Source organism: Bos taurus, chromosome 22 (genome assembly GCF_002263795.3).
Source record: "Bos taurus isolate L1 Dominette 01449 registration number 42190680 breed Hereford chromosome 22, ARS-UCD2.0, whole genome shotgun sequence".
In the NCBI taxonomy this organism is placed as follows: Eukaryota; Metazoa; Chordata; class Mammalia; order Artiodactyla; family Bovidae; genus Bos; species Bos taurus.
The window spans coordinates 56,466,477-56,489,057 of NC_037349.1; the positions used below are offsets into that span (position 1 = coordinate 56,466,477).

At 41.2% G+C, this 22,581-nt stretch overlaps 1 protein-coding gene across 7 annotated transcripts in view; it reads left to right on the forward strand.

Moving 5' to 3' along the window:
- Positions 1–1,019: 1,019 nt before the first annotated feature.
- The window catches only part of RAF1 (Raf-1 proto-oncogene, serine/threonine kinase), a 75,849-nt gene continuing 54,287 nt past the window's right edge, over positions 1,020–22,581 (forward strand). For 4 of the 7 annotated variants that reach the window (XM_024982726.2, XM_024982728.2, XM_024982727.2 and 1 more), the window contains exon 1: positions 1,080–1,355. The gene's annotated coding sequence lies outside the window, so the exon portion shown is untranslated. 7 annotated transcript variants of the gene reach the window in all.

Here is a 22,581-nt window from a genome sequence, read left to right on the forward strand (position 1 = left end):
TTCTTTTTAACAGATGGATATCCTGTACTGTGGAGATAGCACCCTTTATTTGAACAGTTTCCTTTTTAACTAAGTAACATTTTTTTCCAGTGTCATCTCTAATGCAAACAACATGGCAATGAACATTTTAGCGAGTGCTTTTTTGTGCTTGCTGCTGCTGCTGCTAAGTCCCTTCAGTCGTGTCCGACTCTGTGCGACCCCATAGACGGCAGCCCACCAGGCTCCCCCGTCCCTGGGATTCTCCAGGCGAGAACACTGGAGTGGGTGGCCATTCGTGTACCTATTCCTCTAGAATTAGTGTCCAGAAGTGGACTTGCTGGGGCGATGGGTATATGCATTAAAATATTCATGTGTTTGTTCCTGTTTAGTAGCTACATTGTGTCTCTTTTGCAACCCTATGGACTGTAGCCGCCAGGCTCCTCTGTCCATGGGGTTTCCCAAGCAAGAATACTGGAGTGGGTAGCCATTCCCTTCTTCAGCGGTCTTTCCGACCCGGGGATCCAACCTGGGTCTCCTGCACTGCAGGCAGACTCTTTCCCATCTTTCCCGTCTGAGCCACCAAAGAACTGAGACTCAAAAGATTACGGACTTTCCCACATGATGGGTAAATGACAGAGTCGCGATGTGTCACCTGATGCGTCGGACTCCAGGGAGGACACGCCAAAGCTGGACATTGTTCTCTACACTGAGTCCTCGGGCTCATTTGGTTATCTCTGGACCTTGAGATGTCACCAGGCTGGCCTTCTTCTCCCTTTTAAGTCTCAGACTCCTTCGGGGCAGCTAAACTCTGACCCTCCTCGACAGCCACTCCGTTGGCCAGTCAGCACCCGCCCTAGAGCCTTCACGGCTCGGAAATGGCGACCAGCGCGATCTCTAGGCCACGCCCACTAGGAGGTGGGACCAGGGTTCAGGCCAGAGCGATGGATGCCCGAGCCAAGTTTGAAGTCGGCTCCTAGGCGGGCTCGCGCAGAAGCAGAGCTGGTGGCGGCGCAGGTCGGGAGGAGGAGCACCGAGTGTAGGGCTCGCCTGCCGGGGCCGCCCGAGAGTCTCTCAAGTGCGGGCGCTGGGGCCGCCATCTTAGATGGCGGGATTAAGGCGAGAACGAGAGTGAGACGGGAAGGCTTTCCTGCCGCTCTTGGGGCCCGGAGAGGGACAGGTGGCCGGGCTTTGGGGTGTGTGCCCTGAGGCCGCGGAGCGCGAGTGGGACAATGCGAGAGCTGCCCGGGGCCCCGTCCCCTGGGTTGGGGACGCGCCGAATGTGATCGCCTCCCGCTCCCTCACCCGCCGCGGGGAGGAGGAGCGGACCAGACGCCGCCGCCGGACGACTGGACGCGGAGGCGGCCGGGCTCCCTCAGGTAGGCTGCAGGGCCGGGCCCTGGGAGCGGGGCGGCGGGGCTGAGTGGGCCGGGTTCCCGGGCGGCCCGGCTAGGGCGTAGCTGACGGAACGGCCCCGCGGCGGTCGGGCGGAGGGCCGGGCCAGGCCGCTGTCACCCCGGGTGGCTCTGGGCGGGCGGGGGCCCCGGGGCTCGGTGTCATGGCCGGCGAGCCGAGTCCCCACATTCCCCACTCGAGATTTCCTTGTGTTTCGGGGAAACGTGCGGGCGCCACCCCAGTTCCCGTTGCACAGTCCTTGTATTTCGGCCACGGGAAAATCCGCCCAGACGCCTCGAATCCGTGTTGTCACTGAGGTGGACCACCGTCGTTTCTTTCTGGCCGCGGAGTGGGGGGACCCGGGCTTGCATCTTCTCTCAAGTGACACCCTTTTCGGGAAGGTGAGAGCAGTCGGGGACAAGAGGAGGAAATAGGTCGGTGTTCCACCACAAAGGAAGGGATCGGGGCCTCCCCTTGGGGCTCAGGATTCTGCGGGTTACTGATGATACCATTGGGATGCTTATACTGACGGTCGGCCCCAGGATGCTTGGGAAAAAAGATCCAGGGCTCCTTTGTGTGAAGTGAGAGCCGCCTGGACGCTTCAGCTGTGCAGCTGCAGAGGCTCTGCAGAGCTAGTCGATGCCCCGAGAGAGGCGTTTGGACAGGAGGAGAGGCGAGGCGACTGTGTTCATTCATTGTTCTCGCTCAGGGGCCCAGGGTGTGCCCCTTTCTCTGGTGGGAGGAAGGTTAGGGTCTGCTGTGCCTCCTCTAGGTGTGACGGGGTTCTGAAAAGTCTTAAGGAGGGAATGGATTCAGCCCGCGTTCATTATTTCTGCCTGCTTCGTCCTCTAGGGTCTGAGTGGAGGTACGCGGCCCCTCTGTTCGCTCCCAAGTGTGAAAACAATACGCTGTGATTAGGATGGGTTTACCCAGGGTCGTGGTAGTTTGGAACAACTCGTTTTGCCTGGGGCAGTTGAGGGAGCTCGTAGACTGGAGGGGACTTTTCGTGCTGAGCAAATGCTCTTCAGGTGGGGAGGGCGGAGCAGGCTAAGTTGAGGAAACAGCTGGTACAGAGGCCCCGAGATGTGCAGGAGTTGGGATGAATTTGGGGAGCAGCAAGCCGTCTGGGGTGCAGGAAGGAAGTGGTGAGAGATGAGGGTCTGAAACAAAGGTTGCCTAGCTTGCGAAGGATCTTTCTTTGTTGAAAATAGTGAGCTAGTTGGTTTAATTGGAGTTATTTTAGACGAGTGTTGTTAATTTTCTTGCTGATAATCGATTTTCCCCCTTCTCTTGATGATGTTAAAGCTGTTAGTAATTGCACAGATTTACTTTGTTAAGTTCCGTCAAGAACATTTTGATAAATGCTTTTTGTCAGATATTTTGCTTTGCACTGTGGTGAATGAACAGAATTCGTATTTCTCGGGGTTCTTGCAAAAGGTTCTTCTGAAGTTGTGCTTGCTCACAAAAGTGTTGTCTTTATAAGTGTAAGACAGTCTACTAATACTGCATTTTAAATGGTTGTTGACAACATAAATTGTGCTCCCCAATTGCTTAGAAATAGGCAGATTATATGAAACAGCTGAAAACTTGTAGAATGCAACTGAGGATTTTTAGTTTAGTAAATGTTTTATATAGTACACTGTTTGGATTGATTCTGTGGATTCCAGTTCTGTTTTAAAGTCTTTAGCTCTATGAACATAATTTTCCCCAAAGAGCTGTGTTGTTGTGGTTAATGTTTGTGCTAAAGTGACTATTATGATATTAACAGACTTCATCTAAAAGTTCCTGAATCTTTTTTGGGTTGTGATGCTTATATACCACTCAAGAACATTAAGATTAAAATTCTTTTGGCTTGTTTTCACCCTTATCACTTTAAGGGCTGTGCTGTTTAAAATGCAACACCAACATTTGGCCCAGTTGAACACAGGATACTTGGGAAAATTAACCTGTTACTATTTCTGTGTAAAAGTTTATTATCTTTTAGATACACAGTGTTTGTGATTATAAGTTGTAGTGAAAGTGCTTAGTTTTCTAAAACTCTTATTTAACAAGAATTAAAAGATGTGTATGCCTTCAAAGGAGAAGGCTTGAGTGAAATACAGGAGAACATATTTTATAGGTTTTGGTTTTGCAGGAGAAAACAGTGAGAAGCAGATTAAGCTCGTCACTTACGATGAAAAGTATCTAAAAGATGAAATAGAGAATGGTTAAACATTAAGTATTATATTACAACTGCTCGGAGACTAGTTGCTTTTAGTTTAAAACAGACCATTTGTGAAATCCAAAGAAGTTTGCTCTGAGAATTAAACAACAACTTCTTGGAAGTTAAATTTGACTTCTCCAGAAGCACTAGGCTACTTATTAAATGGAAAATATAATTAATAACTTCAAATTACTATTTCAAGTAACCTGTTTGTAGTAGGTGCATGATTCTATCACATTTTAATTCCAGATAAAGCTTTGTTAATAACCTGTTGCCTAAAAATAGAAAAATGTTACATGGGGAGTGCTTTTGTTTGCATGTTAACATAATAGCCCATACATAATAATCCTGGTCTTGGGAGGAGCTTGTTAGATGAACAGCATGCCTTAATGTTGACTTGCAGAAGAGAATTTTAACTAGTGCCTTTGAAAGGCGGTGGACTATGTGACAGTGGGGGGTTTATGAAACCATAAAGTCAAGCTTTGACTTAAAAGATCTTTTGTTTTTTTAAATCATGTGTGTTGTGAAAATCAGTTCTCCGAAAGAAATGACTGTAGTTGGAAACTTGTTCACCTTGACTAAATTAATTGGGACATCAAGGGACACTTGGGTTCATTTAGGATGAGGTTGTTTAGGGTTTTGGTTGTGTGTGTGTGTGTGTGTATCTTTGTGTGTGGATGTCTAAGAATTCTTATTTGCTAAACTGCCCAGGTTGCAAATGTGATACTAGTTATTTGTGTTATAATTCAGTTAGTATTTTTGGTACAGGGCTTAACTACCTTGCTGTAATCCTTAGAATACTAATGGCTGGTTTTTTTTTGTTTTTTTGGTTTTTTTTTTGCCTTAAAGTTGTGAGTAAGAATTCCTTAATTACATATCATAGTTTTCATCTTTAATTTTATAGTGGTTGCGTCATTCTGTCCCTCCTTTTCTCCCGGGATACTTGTGAAGCTCACAATGACTTTAGTAGGTAACTTCAGATCTGTTCGCCTTTCTCCTAAAATTAGTCCTAGAATGTCAGTTTAACCAAGGAAAACGTCAAGTGGGTGTTGTTCCTTTGTTACTGGTTTTGGCCCAGGCTATCTCAAGTCTCTCTGGCAACTCACTCAAGAAGTGTGTTAATTGCTTCACATTCCAATCAGTGTAGATAGTTTTTCTTGAGGAACACTTGACACATAGTTTTATTTTTAGATCAGATTCTAAGGGATTTTACTGGGTGGGGATTAACAATCGTAAAACTGATTTGGAATTAAAACCTTTGTGATTTAGAAATTGTTTACATTTTTGATTAATGAATGGGAAGTCACAGGCAGTGAAAATGTTTTAGGGGAACCAGATATGTCTAATGGCTTCTGAGGATCCTGGTGGACTATATGGGTGACATCTTCTTTCTGCCTGTTGGGTTTCATGTACTGTCATCCAGTAGCAAGAGTAAATAATACATCTTTACTGTTTCAGTCAAGACTTATCTCCTGTTTATTTTCTTTCATCCTGCTCGGGAAGGGAAAGGTGGTCTGATTTCTTTGAAGCTACTTAATACTAGGCATCACATTTGGACAGAGTATTTACGTTCTTCATCCGTAAACATTTCTGATGGAAGAATCCGGCTAGTAATGGTTAACTATGTTACTGTGTCTTTAAAATTATGAGTTTTCATTCTTAATCTGGGTTTTATGGGGACATACTTTTTTTTTCTCTTTTCAAAATTAAAAAAAATTATAGTGTGATTGCTTTACAATGTTGTGTCACCTTCTGCTGTATAACAGTGGGAATCAGCTGTATGTATACGTATATCCCCTCCTCCTTAGGCCTCCCCCAGCCCCCTCCCCACATCTCTGGGTCATCACAGAGCACCCAGCTGAGCTCTGCGTTACACAGCAGCTTCCTCAGAGCTCTCTGTTCTACACGCGGTGGTGTATACATGTCAGTGCTTACTCTCCGAATTCACCCCATCCCATACTTTTCCATGTTAGATGGCTTTTAACATCTATCCTTTACCTAGGTTTCAGTTCAGTTCAGTCGCTCAGTCGTGTCCGACTCTCTGCGATCCCGTGAATTGCAGCACGCCAGGCCTCCGTGCCCATCACCAACTCCCGGAGTTCACTCAAACTCACGTCCATCGAGTCGGTGATACCATCCAGCCATCTCATCCTCTGTCGTCCCTTCTCCTCCTGCCCCCAATCCCTCCCAGCATCAGGGTCTTTTCCAGTGAGTCAATTCTTCACATGAGGTGGCCAAAGTATTGGAGTTTCAGCTTTAACATCAGTCCTTCCAATGAACACCCAGGACTGATCTCCTTTAGGATGGACTGGTTGGACCTCCTTGCAGTCCAAGGGACTCTGAAGAGTCTTCTCCAACACCACAGTTCAAAAGCATCAATTCTTTGGTGCTCAGCTTTCCTCACAGTCCCAACTCTCACATCCATACATGACCACTGGAAAAACCATAGCCTTGACTTAGACCAACCTTTGTTGGCAAAGTAATATCTCTGTTTTTGAATATGCTATCTAGGTTGGTCATAACTTTCCTTCCAAGGAGTAAGCGTCTTTTATTTCATGGCTGCAATCACCATCTGCAGGGATTTTGGAGCCCAGAAAAATAAAGTCTAACACTGTTTCCACTGTTTCCCCATCTATTTCCCAGGAAGTGATGGGACCAGATGCCATGATCTTAGTTTTTGAATGTTGAGCTTTAAGCCAACTTTTCCACTCTCCTCTTTCACTTTCATCAAGAGGCTTTTTAGTTCCTCTTCACTTTCTGCCATAAGGGTGGTGTCATCTGCATATCTGAGGTTATTGATATTTCTCCTGGCAATCTTGATTCCAGCTTGTGCTTCTTCCAGCCCAGCGTTCTCTTGATGTACTTTGCATATAAGTTAAATAAGCAGGGTGACAATATACAGCCTTGACGAACTCCTTTTCCTATTTGGAACCAGTCTGTTGTTCCATGTCCAATTCTAACTGTTGCATCCTGACTTTAGGGTAGATGAAATCCTGAGTTTTCCTTAGAAGAACATGACTTTTGTTCTCTGGCAAATCTGATTAGGAAGCTCAGTTTCTGGGAGAGGCATTTCCCTGGATCTAGATAGATTATTTTGAAAGGAGTTTCCATTTGCATTTTAAAAAGTTTGTTTATAGTAGAAAACTATATAGTAGAAAACTGACTCGATGGACGTGAACTCCGGGAGATGGTGATGGACAGGGAGGCCTGGCGTGCTGCAATTCATGGGGTCACAAAGAGTCAGACACGACTGAGCGACTGAACTGAACTGATAGTAGAAAAAACTGGAAAAACTTGAGATGTTCAATGATAAGTAAACTGAGGGACAGCCCACTATGGGGCACAGCGCTTTTCTTGAACTGTGGCGTATATGAAGCATTTATGACACAAGAAATGCTGTATCTGAATGATTGTAGTTCTGTTAAAACACAACATTTAGTACAATGGAATGGTATTCTGTAGTGAAAAGGAATTCATCTGAGCAAACTCCAGGAGATAGTCAAGAGCAGGGAAGCCTGGCATGCTACAGTTTGGGGCGGTCTCAGAGTTGGACATGACTCAGCAACAGAACAACAACAAAACTTACACATTCTCCAGTATGTATCAACCTTGCAAACATCGTGTTAAATAAAAGCAGTCAGTCAGAAAACCCCACATATTCTGTGATTCTTTTTGCATGAATTGCCCAGAACAGGCAAATCTGCAGAGGCAGAAAGTAGATTTGTGGTTGCCAGTGGCTGGAGGGAGAGGGGAATGGCAGTGAACAGTGATAGCGGTTTCTTTTTGAAGTATTGAAAATGTTCTGAAATTGATTGTGGAGCTAAATGTACCACTCTGTGAGTCTAATAAAAGCCATTGAGTTGTACACCTTAAGTGGGTGACTTGTATGGGATGTAAGTTATATCTCACGCTTTAAAAACAAAAACTCAGAGGCTACACATAGGAAGAAAGCACATGTAGATGTTACTAGTGGTTGTTAAACAGAAATTATTTATTATTACTTTATATTACTTTTCATTGTCTCTGAATATATTGTTTTATAATATAAAAAAATTAGGTTTTATTAATCTTTTAGATAGATTATACATTCACATGCTCCAGCATTCAAAGGATACAGAAAGTTACACTGTTTAGAGTAACTCTACTTTCTCCTTTGTTTCCCATACCCAGCTTTTTTTCGTGGAGGGAAGTGCTTTATGAGGTTCTTAGGTATCTGCCTGTTTTGTGATGATACAAGAATATTCACGTGTCGGTGAGCTGCCCTTACTTCCTGCCAAATTGTCCAAGAGTCTCCTTTGCTTTTCAGACTAAGGATACAGTTCTTGCTTTTATATCTTGGTAGTGTGGATTTCTCTTACTATCTTCAGTGGAATTCAGAAGGCTTTTTTTTTTTTTAAGCACCTGAGTGAGTGCAGCAGGCTAGTGGTGGAGGGTGAATTAGGCAAGTTCCTGCCTCAGTGACCTTATCTACTGAGAGATTCACACGATTTCCTCACTTTTATCTGTTCCTCTTTTAAGAGCCATTTTGAACACCATCTTCTAAATACCATTTCCTCTCCTTTTTCTCATTATGTTTTCTTCCTTGAACCCTATCTTAAGACCCTTGCATTTATTTTTCTTACGGCCTTTATCATATAGTCATTTGTGAGTTTATCATCCCATTAGATCATAAATTCAAGTTAATGCTTTCTAGTCAGTGTGCAAGTCCTTCTTTGTTGACATTTGTGAAAAAATTTGAGAAATTGAGGGACCAGGTCTGTGTACTTCGGTGAAATTATTAAATCAAAACACTACATTTAATGCTAGACTTTATAATAAGACCTTTTATTTAAACTTCGATGGTTTGTGTATGTATTTTTTGGTACTGTACACTGTAGACTTGATATGTATTTATTGTGACATGTATTTTATTTAAATATTTGTTCACCTCTCATCTTTTCTCACAAGACTGTATCTTAATCACCTTTGAATACCCAGAGTTTAGCACAGTGTTGATGCCCCTGATTTCAGTTCAGGTCGTTGAGTGTAAGGTGCTAAATGATGTTGATTGAGCTGAATTTTTTATATAGATGTCTTACATCTCTGGCTAGACATAAGCTCCTTAGAACTGAGACATGTCTAATTTGTAAATCTCTAGTTCTTGAAACTTTGTCTTGATTATGTAGTAAACATTATTTGCATAAGTAGAGATTCACAGGTTCATCACCTGTGGATTGTTCCTACTGCCCATCACACACTAATGTTTACAATTAAGATTGTAAGGTGCTACTTCCTAAACTCATACTCGGAGCTTTGTAACATAGGATTTCTATGGAAGGAATCAACCTTGCTCAGCTTCCCCTTCTATTTTGCATTATCAGTAGAGTGCTCTGGGTGCTCAGTGCCAGCTCCCTGAGGACGTTTGTCTGCTTTAGTAGCTCTGATGCATTGGTTCAAGTGGCTCTTGCCACACTGGCTGTTCTCTTCTGCATTCATAGGCTTTCTACATGGAAGGTATAAATGATACTCTAATACCTTCCTTGGTCTTAGTCTGGCTTGGAATTAGAGAAATGTGAATGTGAGAATAACCATCATAAATACTCCGTGCCTAGTATTTATCTAGCTGTCTGACAATTCACAAATGGGCCCCTTAGGCTTTTTTGGAGGGAGTGGTGGTGGTAAACTATACGTAACATAAAATTTACTATTTTAACCACATTTGAGTGTATTATTCCGTGGCATTAAATGCATTCATAGTGTTGTGCAAACATGACTGCTAATCTGTTTCTAGAAATTTTTCATCATACCAGATAGAACCTTGTAACAATTATATTGATACAATAATTCCCAATTCCTCCCTACCTCCAGCCCCTGGTAAACTCTGCTTTCTCTCTGAGTTTGCTAGTCCAAGTATCTCATATAAAGGGAATCATCGTTAGTCAGTTGTGTCCCACTCTTTGCAGCCCCATGGACTGCAGCATGCCAGGCTTCCCTGTCCTTCACCATCTCCCCGAGCTTGCTCAAACTCATGTCCATGGAGTCGGTGATGCCATCCAACCATCTCACCCTTTGTCATGCCCTTCTCCTCCTGCCTTCAGTCTTGCCCAGCATCAGGGTCTTTTCCAGTGAGTCAGCTCTTTGCATCAGGTGGCCAGAATATCGGAGCTTCAGTTTCAGCATCAGCCCTTCCAGTGAATATTCAAGGTTGATCTCCTTTAGGATGGACTGGTTTGATCTCCTTGCAGTCCAAAGGACTCTCAAGAGTCTTCTCCAGCACCACAGTTCAAAAGCATCAATTCTTTGGCTCTCAGCCTTTTTATGGTCCGACTCTCACACCCATACATGACTACTGGAAAAACCATAGCTTTGACTTTTGGACCTTTGGGGAATCATACAATATTTATAATTTTGTATCTGGCTTATTTTACTTACTGTGTTTTCAGGATTCATCCATATTATACTGTGTGTCAAAATTTTATTCCTTTTCATGGTTGAATAATATTCCAGTGTCACACACAAAATATTTTATCCTTTCAACAGTTGATGGGCTCTTAGGTTCCACATTTTGGCTTTTATGAATAATGATGCTGTGAACATTGATTTGTAAGTGTCTGTTTGAGTCTCTGCTTTTGTTCCCAGGAGTGGAATTGCTGGAACTGATGGTAATTCTGTTTAACTTTTGAGGAATTGCCAAATTATTTTCCACAGCAGCTGCATCATTTTATATTCCCACCAGCAATGCATGAGAGTTCCAGTTTATCTGCATCCTTGCTAATACTTGTTATATTCTGCTTTTTTGATAATAACTGTCCTAATGGATGTGAAGTGGCTCTAGGCTTTTCTCTTAACTGCTAATTAGATTGACTGAGCAAACCAGAAGTTTAGGAAGTTGGCTGTATTTGCATCTATGGAATTTTTCCTCCTTTATAAATGTATTTGTATATAATGTTCTTCAAAGAGATAAATTAATTACACAATTAATGACTCCTTTTTTGGAAAAAAAAAGGGTTTTTATTAAGCTGGTACATGTAGTTGTTGCTTTTACCTTCCTTATACCTTTCATCCCCTTTTAATCTAAAATATATTCAGTTAACTTATAAATAATTATTTCAATTAATCTTGAGTGGTAAGATACACTAAGTGAAAAAAGTGGGGTACTAAAATATGTACATTAAAATTCTATTTTTTATAAAGAAAAACATTTACAGGCACCTATTAAAATGCCTCCCCTTCAATTTCAGATGCTACAGTGAAATCATCCTTCATTGTCTGCCTCTTCCTCTGCTCAGGCAGGAAGTGATTGTTCCATGCTCCACATTCTTATAGCTTTCTTAAGAAGTTACTCCTTTTTCCCCATCACCACACACACACAAAGCTGTCAGTTCTTGTTGTTGTAGGCCTGTTTGTCATCCTGAAAGCTCTTAGCACATGTCAGTCTTTGGTAAGTCATGGTTTTTTGTTTTTTTCTACTTTAACAAGGCAAGGGCTATTTTTCTGAACTTTATAGTCTTCAAAGCCACTGGCAGTTGAAATAGATTATTAGAAATTGTCAAATGATGTGCTCCTTACACTTTTCCACTCAGTTCTGTGCCACGTTGCAGTATACAGAGGCATTCTGGTTTTTTGGATTCTATGTATCAGTACTTTCATGTGGTAGGTAGTGATTCAATATCCATGAGAAAGTTTAGTATAAATAGTGTAATTACGTCATTTCTCCATTAATAGTTTATTCAGCTATTTAAACATTAATTTTGTGCAAGGTGCTGTACTGGCATGTGTGCTAAGTCACTTTAGTCATGTCTGACTCTCTGCGACCCTGTGGACTGTAGTCCACCAGGCTCCTCTGTCCATGGGGATTCTCCAGGAAAGAATACTGGAGTGGGTTGCCATGCCCTCCTCCAGGGGATTGTCCCAACCCAGGGATCGAACTTGCGTCTCCGTTGACTCCTGCATTGCAGGTGGATTCTTTACCACTGAGCCATCAGGGAAGCCCTACTGTACTGGATGACGGAGTATATAACAAAATGTAGGAAATACATACAGTTATTTTCCTTAAGGCGTTCAGACTTTGATGTGTAAATTACATGGGTTACATTTTCATATTTAGTTTTTTTTTTTTTTTTTTTTACTCCTGTGGCAAAGTAGCTGGGTATAACTTAGAGTTTTAATGAATTAATGGTCCAGTTTACAGTGGAAACCTCTGAACATGTCCTTGGTTTAAGAAAAATATTCTTGAAGAGTTGATTTAAAGTATTTTCTGGGAAACAAATGGTTTTACAGATATACCTTATTGTAATTCTTACAAGTTCTCAAGACAAGCAAGATGCTTACCTTTGTTGGTATCGTTGAAGACCAGGGGATTTTTCTGTATGAAAGCCATTGACTCCACAAGGAATCATTGGAAAAATGACTGAATCAGATGGTTACTTCTTGAAATAGCTTTGGCAACGTTGTAAACCTGGAGGAGTACTTATCTTGAGGGTAAATCTCAATGTCTGCCCAAGTGAGAGATGCCAGTGTGCAGAATAGTGGATTCACTTATTTTATATTTAATGTCTTTATTTTATTAAATTTTTTTCATGTCTTTATTTTTGAAGGAAGCTCATGCTATTTTTTTAAATCACTTGTTGATTATGCAGGACTTGCCAGTAAAATTTATGCCTTTTATGTGGAACAGAAATTATTGGTATGGTTAAGTCAGTGTTTCCAGGCATTAGCTTAGCAGGATGAGATGTCTGGGTGGTTTTTATTTCCTCTCCTTCCCCTTCCACTGTGTAGCTGTTTTTTATTTCATTATTACCCGACCATCAGAGTGATCACACTTAAACCATATTTTATTTGTGTGTTGCATATTTTTCTACTTGTGTTTAAGGATATACTTTATAAATAGCTCTGTTCATTTAAAAATGAACAGTTGCTGCTTAAATGAAGAAGCAATGACTGATTTGGAGATGAAAAGTAAAAAGAGTTAAAGAGTTTAGACAAAGTGACTTAAAATGAAAATAATGAAAAACTAAGAGTTAAAAATAAAATCGGCTCCATATGTCTTTCACTGTGGAACTGATGTTTTATTTTTTTAGGGAACCAGGGAACTGATGTTTTAATGTAATTGTTTGAACTAGCTGATGAACTTTTAAAAAATTAGTTATCCTTTAAAAAAGTTAGGTTCTTTTCTAAACTTGGGCAGCCCGGCTTGCTAACTATGAGAAGGGTAGAGTATCACATTTCTTCATGTGCATTTATGCTGGCCAGTCAGCTGATGAAGTTACCAGTTTGTGGTCAGAAATTGAGAAAGAGGGGTGAGGAAACTCAAAATATTGACACACACTCCACCTTGCAGCATCTGAGTTGCCCTTTGGACTGCTTGGGAAACTGTAGCTAGGCCATTTCCAAACCAGACTTATTATTGTTTCCTAGCTTGGATGAGATGATATTTTATTTTTAAGTGTTGGAGTGTGTCTGTTTCAGCAGAAACTTTTTATATGTGAGGGTGGGTTTTTTCCGGTGTTGTATGACCAATTGAATGAAAAAAAGGAAAAAAAAGAAAATAGAAAAACACTTACTCCTTAAAGGAGGCTTGGAGTAATCTTGAAAAATTGATTACCCAGTCCCTCAGATGGAACAGAGCTAGACTGAGCAAAGAAATAAGCTTAAAGGAAAAATGAAGAGTGAAGCTGCATTCTAAGTATATTAAAATGGGTAGGGAATTCCCTGGCAGCCCAGTGGTTAGTGTTCTGCGCTCTCCCTGCGGGGAACCTGGGTTCAAGCTGTGTGTTGTGGCAAAAAAAAAACCCCCAAAACCCCAAAAAACAAAAACAAAGAAGAAATGAGTATTCAACTATGTTTTTGTCCTGCCAAAAAAGTATTTTAATAGTGCAGGCAGTTTCAGCCATCACTCACTCCTTATGGTACTGAGCGTATGTTCTTGGGAGATTTTGATTGCAGTTGAAGAAAGTGAATCTATTCTTTGTCATTCTCAATTCTCCCAAGCCTTATAATTCGACCATCTCATAATTGAGTGTGTTTTTTGGTCTAAAGATACATTTTTTAAAAAAAGCATCCTAAAGATAACAGCTTACCTTTATCTTAACTACTGCATGCTAGAGTTTACCTTAATTCGTTTAATCTTCCCATAAGCCTGATGATGTAGGTACATTGTAATCCTTACTTTAAAGAGGAAGAGGCACTGAGAAAGACGGAGTAAATACCCTAAATATAGGCCATCGACTTAAGGAGAGATGAATGGTATGGACCTAACAGAAGCAGAAGATATTAAGAGGAGATGGCAAGAATACACAGAAGAACTGTACAAAAATACCTTCACGACCCAGATAATCACGATGGTGTGATCACTGACCTAGAGCCAGACATCCTGGAATGGGAAGTCAAGTGGGCCTTAGAAAGCATCACTACGAACAAAGCTAGTGGAGATGATAGAATTCCAGTTGAGCTATTCCAAATCCTGAAAGATGATGCTGTGAAAGTGCTGCACTCAATATGCCAGCAAATTTGGAAAACTCAGCAGTGGCCACAGGACTGGACAAGGGCAGTTTTCATTCCAGTCCCAAAGAAAGGCAATGCCAAAGAATGCTCAAACTACCGCACAATTGCACTCATCTCACAGGCTAGCAAAGTAATGCTCAAAATTCTCCAAGTCAGGCTTCAGCAATATGTGAACCGTGAACTTCTGATGTTCAAGCTGGATTTAGAAAAGGCAGAGGAACCAGAGATCAAATTGCCAACATCCACTGGATCATAGAAAAAGCAAGAGAGTTCCAGAAAAGCATCTATTTCTGCTTTATTGACTATGCCAAAGCCTTTGACTGTGTGGATGACAATAAACTGTGGAAAATTCTGAAAGAGATGGGAATACCAGACCACCTGATCTGCCTCTTGAGAAATTTGTATGCAGGTCAGGAAGCAACAGTTAGAACTGGACATGGAACAACAGACTGTTTCCAAATAGGAAAAGGAGTTCATCAAGGCTGTATATTGTCACCTTGTTTATTTAACTTATATGCAGAGTACATCATGAGAAACGCTGGACTGGAAGAAGTGCAAGCTGGAGTCAAGATTGCCAGGAGAAATATCAATAACCTCAGATAGATAGTGACTGCAGCCATGAAATTAAAAGGCGCTTACTCCTTGGAAGGAAAGTTATGACCAACCTAGATAGCATATTCAAAAGCAGAGACAGTACTTTGCCAACAAAGGTCCATCTAGTCAAGGCTATGGTTTTTCCTGTGGTCATGTATGGATGTGAGAGTTGGACTGTGAAGAAGGCTGAGCGCCGAAGAATTGATGCTTTTGAACTGTGGTGTTGGAGAAGACTCTTGAGAGTCCCTTGGACTGCAAGAAGATCCAACCAGTCCATTCTGAAGGAGATCAGCCCTGGGATTTCTTTGGAAGGACTGATGCTGAAGCTGAAACTCCAGTATTTGGCCACCTCATGCGAAGAGTTGACTCATTAGAAAAGACTCTGATGCTGGGAGGGATTGGGGGCAGGAGGAGAAGGGGACGACAGAGGATGAGATGGCTGGATGGCATCACTGACTCGATGGACGTGAGTCTGAGTGAACTCCGGGAGTTGGTGATGGACAGGGAGGCCTGGCATGCTGCGATTCATGGGGTCGCAAAGAGTTGGACACGACTGAGTGACTGATCTGATCTGATGCAGATGACACCACCTTTATGGCAGAAAGTGAAGGGGAACTAAAAAGCCTCTTGATGAAAGTGAAAGTGGAGAATGAAAAAGTTGGCTTAAAGCTCAACATTCAGAAAACAAAGATCATGCATCCGGTCCCATCACTTCGTGGGAAATAGATGGGGAAACAGTGGAAACAGTGTCAGACTTTATTTTTCTGGGCTCCAAAATCACTGCAGATGGTGACTGCAGCCATGAAATTAAAAGACGCTTACTCCTTGGAAGGAAAGTTATGACCAACCTCGATCCTAGTCAAGGCTATGGGTTTTTCCCCGTGGTCATGTATGGATGTGAGAGTTGGGGACTGTGAAGAAGGCTGAGCGCCGAAGAATTGATGCTTTTAAACTGTGGTGTTGGAGAAGACTCTTGAGAGTCCCTTGGACTACAAGGAGATCCAACCAGTCCATTCTAAAGATCAGCCCTGGGATTTCTTTGTAAGGAATGATGCTAAAGCTGAAACTCCAGTACTTTGGTCACCTCATGCGAAGAGCTGACTCATTGGAAAAGACTCTGATGCTGGGAGGGATTGGGGGCAGAAGGAGAAGGGGACGACAGGATGAGATGGCTGGATGGCATCACTGACTCGATGGATGTGAGTCTGAGTGAACTCCGGGAGTTGGTGATGGACAGGGAGGCCTGGTGTGCTGCGATTCATGGGGTCGCAAAGAGTTGGACACGACTGAGCGACTGATCTGATCTGATCTGAAAGGGGTTTCTAGGTTAGTTTTTGACTGCATCCTACACCTTTTCTGCACCTCAGAATGTAACCCCAAGATGTGATGAAAACTTAAGGTTTTTGTTAGGTTTCTGGGAATGCTGTTTTATAATTTCCTTTATGACTTAGAGTAGATCCATTTCCTTCTCATAGGCCTTGTATGATTAACCCCACCTTGTCCTTGTGTTACTTCTTGATCTAAACTAAGTTTATTGAGGGCTGGGATTGAGGCTACTCTAATTTGCCTTTCCAGGTACTTATTTTTCATAGGGCCCTCAGAGATACCCCCCCCCCCCGCCCCACTTTTTTTTGACTGCACCGTGCAGGATCTTAGTTCCACACCAGGGATCAAACCCCCACCCTCTGCAGTGGAAACGAGGAGTCTTAATCACTGGACCACCAGGGGAGTCCCGAGATACCCCTGTTGAAGAGTTGTCTTTTCTAAACCTTTTTGACTTGAATAGAAATAATTAGTTCCATTACCTTTTTTCTATAAGATGATAATCATTGTGCTATGACTTTGTATGTGAAAACTTTTCTTCTAATCTTACGTATTTAATTTAGGGAATTAGCTTAAAATAGCACTTTAAGAAGTATTCTTTCTCTTCACCACTAATCAATATTTCATAAACGTCTAGGAACACTTAATCACTTGCATATGTATAAAGCAATTGTGGGCTCACCCTGAAGCCTTTAAAGTTTAGAGTGGTTGGGGGTACCCACCTAATTTTGCCAGTTCTTACGAGAATATTTAAGCTGCTTAGACACTATGTGATAGTAGTACTCTGAAAAGTGAGCTTAGTGCAGAGATTTCTAAAATGATGTATTGGTTTTTGTAATTTTAGAAGTTCATTATACAATTAAGTAATGAAAACTGAGTTGGCGCCAGGCTTTGGAGCAGTGTTCGTGTTGTGATCAGAGTGGCTGTCAGTGTCTCTAAGGTTAATGGACTCGGCTTCAGTGCTGCCATTTCCCCTACTTTGTGCTCTCAGCCTTTTTTCTAATTTTCTGATTTACCAGGAGGATATGGAGTTAGAATACTTTAATTAGTTAACTGGTTACAATTGACATGCACTTCACCTCTGCCCTCTATAGTTAATAGAGCTACTTTTAACTGTGTTTTACGTTTTAGAACAGTGAAACAGGGAATTTTACATTTCTTCTAAGGCTTGCCCTAAGTTGTACATAGCATTAGGTTTACTTCTCTTTGATGGTAAATCTTGTCTAATTTCTCCTACCATGGAGAAATATAAAAATAAGAAGCTTTTTGAGGAAATGATAAATCTAAGCAGAGAAGGAGGTATTTTCCAGAAAGTTACCTTGGTTGTTAATTGCAGGTAATTAGGCATGTGTTGATGTGTAGATAATTTAGAAATGTGTTTACAGATTCCAAGATATAGACTGATGGTAAAGCATCTAGAATTATTACTCCATGCAGGCTCTGGAGAGGATCTCTGGGAATAGAGAGACCATTTGCAGAGATCAAATGAACAAGATAGCATATTAGCTGTGTTATTCCCCCAACTGGGCTTCTCAGGTGGCTCAGTGATAAAGAATTCTGCCTGCCAGTACAGGAGATGTAAGAGAGGTGGGTTTGATCCCTGGGACTGGAAGATTCCCTGGAGGAGAAAATGTCAACCTGCTCTAGTATTCTTGCCTAGAAAATTCCATGGACAGAGGAGCCTCGTGGACTACAGTCCAAAATGGGGTCAAAAAGAGTCAGACACAACTTAGCGACTGAGCACATAGCACACATTAACAGAAGTAACGTGAGAGCTAAACAGTTGATCTGTATTTTGGAAGCTAGGTCTTAATTTTGGAACACAGTAACCGTAGTAGTGAAGAGTGTTAGGCTTTGAACTCAAAAACCCTGGCTGGAGGTTTATGGCTGTCTAGAATTCCTGACTGTTTCATCATGATAGTAGGGAACATTAACTGTGTCAGGCCAACACTTTGTGCTTCACATACATTGTTTAATTTTCACATTTTGTAAAACATGCTGAGTAGAGGGGAGTGAGCTCCAAGTCCATCTTAAGTCTAAATGTCGTGAGTAAAAGGCTGTTTAAAGCTGTGGGCATCTTAGTGTGTTCAGGTCATTTATTCTAGCAATAGTCTTTTCAAGCCCTTGCTACCCGTTTCTCCTCCTCATTTCTCTCCTTTTGAACCAAGGAGAAACTCACAGCAGCTGCAAAATATTACAACAGAATTTTAACTCTAGGGCAGTGCCCAGGTTATTTTGATGTATAGGAGTTCTTTTGTATTGACTAATATTCAGAATTAGTGAGTCATGGTTTGTAGTTTAGCAGTCTTCTAATTACATGGAGATTTTATTTTATCTAACTTTTGTTTGTTACCAACTTTGGGTAGAAAAATTTTGGAGTGAAGATAAAAAAAGAATGACTTAAAAACAGTTTATGAGGCCAGCGCTCTCACCCCTGAGCCACAGGCCGTTAGACACAGTGGAGACTGCCTTATGTTTGGCTTCACTGGCTAGTCACTTGCTGCAGATTGTTAAGAGTTAGCTTCTAAATAAGAGATCGTCTGTGTGCATTTTGAAATACTCGGCCGCGCCAGGCCTTGGTTGAGGCAGGCAGGTCTGCGGTTGAGGCGCTCGAACCCTTAGTTGCGGCATGTGAGCTCTAGTTCCCCGACCAGGAATTGAACCCAGGCCTCCCTGAATTGGGAGTGTGGAGTACTAACCTCTGGACCACCCATGAAGTCCCAGGATTATATTTTTGATACTCTTCTATTCTGTATTATTTAATGGATAAGAAAGAAAGGCTATGTGAGAAAAAGCATTGGGAAAACAACTGCTCTAAGATAATGAATTTGAACTAAATCATTATTTAGAAAGGAAGTAAAAATCTCTTAAATATGAAGGACATTTAAATTGCTTATGTTATATAAAACATTTTTTCCCCATATACCGCATTACTTATAAACTATTTATTTCAAAGTAGTAATAGTAACAATGTTAAACAGTTATTTTTCTTTCTTAATGTGTTAAAATAGACCTGTAATTTAGAGTCTGAGAACCTGAATTTTTTTGTTTGTTTTGCTTCCCTTATTGTCACTAAACCTTTTGAACTTCTTGTTTTCTTTGTCTACAGAAGAACTAGGAATAATACCTGATTTTAGCCTGTTTAATTTTAATAGTACTGTGAGATAGTGGAGAGGAATAAACTGTAAAGTTATGTAAAATTTTAAGTTCTCTTGATTGAAGTAAACTTTCTCCAATCAATCTCAACCACAGAATGCATTGCTATGTTCTTAGAAACTCGATATTAGGTAGCTTAAGAATGTCTTTAAAATCTAGTTTAACACCAAAGTGCTAGTTGCCTTAGGTATTTGTGTTCTACCACTTTAATATTTTTAAGTGAAATAAAAGAGAGTAATATTTGAATAAAAGCTCAAAAGTGAGGTTTTAAGACAGATTTCATATACTGATTCACTGAAGCATTTTCAAGAAAAATGCTGACCATCTGTCTCTGTGAGATATTTATACGTGTGTGTGTGTGTGTGTGTGTGTTTCCCTACTCAGGAAGCAAGAGTAAAATTTATTTGGTTGCTTGGCTTGGCTGAGGTAGGGAGAGGGTAAAACAGTCAACCTTAACCCCAAGTTGGCGCAACTGCTTCTTGACTCTTTTAGGCCGACGTCCTAGAACATTTTGGTTCTTGTACACTGAACTCCTGAAGAGCTTCCTGGATTAATCGGGGTTGTTTTGTTTTACTTACATGGTCCAAAGGTGTCTAACCCTTCAGGAGAGTAACTGACAAGACAATCGATGAGGAATGTTTGAGCGAGTGCTCTGCTGAGGTCTGTATCTCCAGACGTCGATAGGATAGTGTTTCCAGTCAAACGTTTATCCGTCCAATTAGGCCCTGAGTTAGATGATGGACCTTAAACATAGGACTCAAATCCCTGGAGGTACACACTGCGAACTGGCGGTTACGTTTTCACAGTTGTGCTCCCATCACATCTGGCTTGTCCCAGGCTGTTTATTGGTAAGCACTCTGTATGTGTGCTGCTCCCTAATAATCCTGCACCTGAAACGGTCTTGCTTTCTGAACACTTTTTTTATAGCACATGGTAAGCTAAAAAACAAAAAAACAGCAGGAATCTCCCAGAGTACTTAATTTATTACTGTTTTATTAATCTGGTGCTATTTATTCATTTTTAGAAATGCCTCTGAATGAAGCAGTTCTTTGGTTATTGCTCGAGCTGAGCCACAGGGTGAGAAGGCTGAAATGAATGTGTTGAGTTTAAAATGCCTGTATCATAACCTGTGTATTCTGCATTCTGAGTTTCAGAATAAAGTATCCCAGTGTCCTTTGTAATGTCACTTCTCAACAGCTTGTTAGGAATTGACTAGGAAATAACTTGATTTCTCTAAAAAATTTTAAGCAAGTCAGCTTTCACAGACACAGTATGGCCCCTGTATTTACTACCCTTTTACTTTGTTTGCATACCCAAGTGTTCCTTCCTGCTCTAACCGGCTTCTCAGTCACGTGCTGGTTTGTGTAGTTTGGGGCGTGAGGATTGTGGGAAGAGTGCTCAAAACTCTGCAGACTGGAAATGCAGCCTGCAGAGTTCTGTAAAGCCTTTTGCCTTAGCCGGGAGAATGTTGGTGACTTCTCTGCTAATGCCTAGGAGATGAGTGGTAGGTGCTGTGCTCTTATGGGCCGTTTGATTTGTTGTCCGAGGACAGAAGTGAACCTTGCTTTGCCAGTGTTTAGACTTTTATAAAGATAATCTTATTTCTTGAAAGCGTAAGATGAAAATCACTGGCACCCTGCTTCTGTTCCTTTTCTTCACTTTTCTGCTTGACTGTCCTGGTGCATGTTGTTCATGGAAACTCCCAGGAATGGATTCTTGATTGTTAAAAAAAAAAAATGAATTTGCTATAAAAGTTGAGTTCCAAAAAAAAAAAGTTGAGCTTTTCTTAACATTCCTATATCTGAATTATTTTTAAAAGAGTTTGAGAAATCTATCATTTAATCATCTAATTAGCTGTGGTCTGTGAAACATGCTGACATTCAGCAGTTCCTTGTTTTTATTCACTGAGATACTGGTTTCATCATTTTACTAAAATGGAGACTTATTTTTAGAGGTTACAACATACGGCATTAGGCCCATAGCGAATATAGAGAAGGTAATGACTAGTAACTGATTCTAGAATCATTTGCAAACCTAATGTGAAAATGTATCAGTTTTCTCAAATTTTAGCTTTTGTATGTTCTGAAATTACTGAAAACTGTAAGAAAACTTTGATATTCTCTTTAATTTTGTTGATTAGTTTCATGGTTCACAACTTATGTGTATGAAGAACACTTTAGATTGACATCCAAAAATTTAAACTGGAACTGCCATTGTTTGGTTATGCCTAAGAAATCATTATTGTTTTGGGACATGTATCCCAAATATTTGTTAATTATTATATTTCTGTTAGGCTGAACCACCCCTCCTCCTGTCTGATAGCCTACTCTTTCTACTCATTCTTTTGCATTCTACATGATCTTAGGCATGTTTAAAAACACTTTTCTACATTTCTTTAGTAGGGACACTGTGGCTTAAAACCACTTTTTATTTTCAGCAGTGTATATTTAGGACAAATGGATGTGTGTGTAGTTGGAACATGTTTACAGTTTAGTTTGACAGAGCAGGTGAACAGGAATGGTGCTTGGTTTTATTTTTACAATAAAACAACTGTGAAGAAAAATGCCAAACAACAGTAGTAAATCAAACTTTGGAAAATAGTTCAAGCATGGTAGAATTCCATAATGGCTTCAACTGGCTATTACCAGCTAGCTTTTGTCCATTTGGCATCTGTCTGATAGAGCTGTTATAATTGTCAGCTGACTGCCACCAGTGGTTATACTGTGCCGATTCTACATTTGCAGAATTCCACAACTGTCAGTGTTGTAGTCCTGGAGTGTAGCCCCTCAGCATCGTGTGGTTCATAAATGACTGGACTGATGATTTCTAGTAGAACTCAGCACTCACTGGACCTAGATGCCAGCCTTTATTATTCATTCAGGAAGTGTCTTAATGGCCAGTTGTATGCTAGATATGGTGAAAGGTGATGGGGTTTTTAGGGTAAACTGAACGTGGCTTCTTGGAACATACTATCAAGGGTAGACAGTCACTGGGTAGCAGGTATCTAATATAATTTCAAAGTATTATAAAAATGGCATAAAGGATGGTGAAAACAGTAAAGCTCAGTAAAGAGGGAAAAATGATGGGGAGAGACAGGATACACTGAAACAGGATGGCCAAGGAGGTCCCCTTTGAGGAGCCACATTTGAGTGGAAACATGATTGACAAGCTAGCAACAAGAAGGTCAGTGTGACAGGAATAAATGAACTAAGAGAAAGGACAGGAGGTAAGGTGTCAAACATCATGTGAGGCCTTGTAGGTCATAGTTTTAAAGAATTTGGGTTTTATTTTGAGTGTAAGAGGGAACCAGTCACACTCAAAATAAGGACTTTAGCAGAGCAGTCATGTGACCAGATTTGTGCCTTAAGGTAGTAGGTAGAGAATAGTTTTGCAAGTTTTGAGAGTGGGCATAGAGACACCTGGTGTAATCTAGGCAAGACATGATGGTGCTT